Source organism: Ixodes scapularis, unplaced genomic scaffold (genome assembly GCF_016920785.2).
Source record: "Ixodes scapularis isolate PalLabHiFi unplaced genomic scaffold, ASM1692078v2 PGA_scaffold3__209_contigs__length_174095766, whole genome shotgun sequence".
In the NCBI taxonomy this organism is placed as follows: Eukaryota; Metazoa; Arthropoda; class Arachnida; order Ixodida; family Ixodidae; genus Ixodes; species Ixodes scapularis.
This window is the reverse complement of record NW_024609868.1, coordinates 95,580,173-95,582,869: the sequence shown is the minus strand read 5'-3', so window position 1 is coordinate 95,582,869 and position 2,697 is coordinate 95,580,173. Positions and strand designations below refer to the sequence as shown.

The window sequence follows — 2,697 nt, the reverse complement described above, 5'->3', positions numbered from 1 at the left end:
TTGGGAGTCTGCAAGATTTCTGCTTCGCAGCGCGCATGTTTTATGCGTTGCGGTCGGTTTTCGGACAAACAGCCACAAGCGTTCTCCAGTCTGGCAACGGTGGCGGCCGCTCTCCAGCTTTTGCGTCGTAGAGGCAGCTGTAGCTCGCTACCGTCGTTCGTCTCTGCGTCTCGCCCGTTCTTCGCCGTCTCACCTCGTCTCACCGCTTATCTGCTTCGCTGTCACCGCCTAGAACGAGCATTTTCACTTTTCCTCTTTCTTCAGAGTCCTACTAGAGTGCCTTGCCCAACAACGATGTCGTTCAACGAAGGTGACAAGAAGGGGCGAGTGGTTCCACGAAGGAGGGGAGCTTCTTCGTCGTTCTACTAACAACTCCCCGAAAGAAGCTAAAATTGACGCGTAGAAGAGTCTGCACCAAGTATAAGTGCCAGCCGCATGTCCGCCCACGAGTGTTGGGACAACGGTAAACCCAAGTGGAAGAAAACAGACTTCGAGAAGAATCGGGGCATCCACGCAACAGGTGTGTAAGCAATTTTTATATTTGGGCAGAATAACGCAACGGGTTCGCAAAATCACATGACAGGACGTGTGTACTAAATAACTCTGGAAGGGACTTTGCTGTGGCCACCTGCAGCTAGTCAAGCACGTTACTGTCGAGGCCGTAGGTGGGCAGTGACGGTGAATTGGCGCTATCTTTGGTGATTCTTGTGCCGACTTCGACAACTTACTTTGCGTGTTGTGCTATATCCAAGCGAAAATTACGCTGCGAACATTCTGGTTGCGCCACACTACCTTAGCCTCCGGCCCCTTTCTTGAGATTAGAGAAACAACCTGGACGTATAAAAAAAAAAAAAAAAAAAAAAAAAAAAACGCGACGCACGAAATTGACATTAGTGCACGTAGAAGTTACGCTAAGTAGGAGTTTCCACTATGTCAATTGGACCTAGCACCTCATCTCCTTGTGTGCTAATCTTTTTGAAGAAAAAAAATCTTGTGCAAGTTTAATTGACTACCAGCTCTCATTTCTTAATTTTAACCTCTGAAGAAATGCCATCATGTAAACATGAGACATGCTGGAGTCCAGTTGTTGACAGATGCCTTTTTTCGGGTGTCCATGTTAGTGTGCAACCATTGTCATTTATTTGCTAGGTTAACCAGCGCAGTGTACTGGCATGATTAAGCTGGCACAAATTTAATATGGGTAGAAGTATACATTATTGATTTGAAAAGTTGTGTCTACAATATGACTGTTGTCGATGATCACATTAAGCTACTCCAGTATTTTCCATGCATATCAAGAAACAGCACAGGTATGACATCACTTGTTTCGCATTTATTTCTTGCAGTTAAGTGTCGAAAACAAATTGTACCGCATAAGTTGTAGTATGATTTGTTTTTCTTTCTGCATTGTGCTCTGTACATCTCAACTCATGGATGCTGTCACAGGATATTCTTTGGCCTTTCATTGCAGGAGGGGGCACTGGTATCGCACCCGCTGAACAATGGGCCCGTCCCTCCATCTTGTGGGGGCACTGGTGTTCCACATGGTAATGCGGCTGCCAAGCCCGTACAGCAGTGGCAGCGCCCGCGCTGGTTGGCCGGTGCTCTCAATGCTGCCAGCCGCCATTCCCGAAGCCACAGTGAACGAGCATGACGACTGGCATGATGCCTGGTAAAAGGTTTCGATTGCATTTGCTACGTACCCATGGAGGTTGGTTGCTACTTGATCACACAGCTTCCAATGTTTATTTATAAAAAAATCTGTCTACGCTCTTCCGTTTATTATTTCGATTTTGGCATACTGTCTCGTAGGAACGCTAAAAACTGTGACAATGAGCCACATTTTCATGAATGCGACTTGTTAGGGGTGTCACGTAGGAACACGGTAAATTCCTTGGGTCTGGATAATGACATGTTTATTGACAAATACACCACGTGTGCCCGAGGGCCAACAAGGTCCGAGATAACAGCGCTGTTTCTTTTGATGGTATCACCATTTGGAGTCTGCCCTGCCGCTACTGACAGTATCACGGAAAGGAAAGGGTCAGAACAAGGAAGGAAAACTTTCATGTTTACCAACAGTTGGCATTTAACATTTCTGTAATGGGGTTGTTGTAACAGTTTCTAGCAGTTCTCCGGTGTCTTCACCGTGCCTCTAACACTCGGCGTCAATGTGTTGTGCTTGCCTAGATTCACCTGCCTCACCGCTGCTGGACTGGGGTGGCATCATGGAGGTTGCGGTTGCTGCGCCACCAACCAAGCCCTCATTTCCTCTACCTCCTCAGCCGCCACGTGTGGTTGTCCGAGTGAAGACAACTAAAGGCCCCACCGACTGGAGGAGCTGCACCTGCTGCAGGTGGAGCTACGTCAGTGTCAGGTTGCCTATTAACAGACGCAGGCCCAGGTTTTCCATCAGCAGCAGTGTAACAAGCTGGTTCGAGCTTGAGCTGCTTCAGCTCAACAAACTAATCACGCTGCAACAACTGCTTGTTCTCGGGGCCCAGCCACAACAGTAGGCTGATTTATTCAATTTGTTTCATCTTCCTCTTTAGTAATTACCATTCTCTTTTGTGTTTAAGAATGCTTTTTTAAAGTCTGTAACTTGCTTCATTTTATCCCTGACCTGAAGTTGTTACAAGTATTGACCATATCTCGTTCGTTGAAGCCTAGCATTTTTTTTTAACTTGTTTCTCGATT

The 2,697-nt window shown here is 46.8% G+C and overlaps 1 long non-coding RNA gene across 1 annotated transcript; it reads left to right on the top strand.

Moving 5' to 3' along the window:
- The first annotated feature begins 419 nt into the window (after positions 1-419).
- On the top strand, positions 420-2,227 carry LOC115329065. Its single transcript, XR_005716489.3, has 3 exons — positions 420-520; positions 1,472-1,672; positions 2,191-2,227. It is a non-coding gene; the product is annotated as an uncharacterized LOC115329065 (long non-coding RNA).
- Positions 2,228-2,697: the final 470 nt, after the last annotated feature.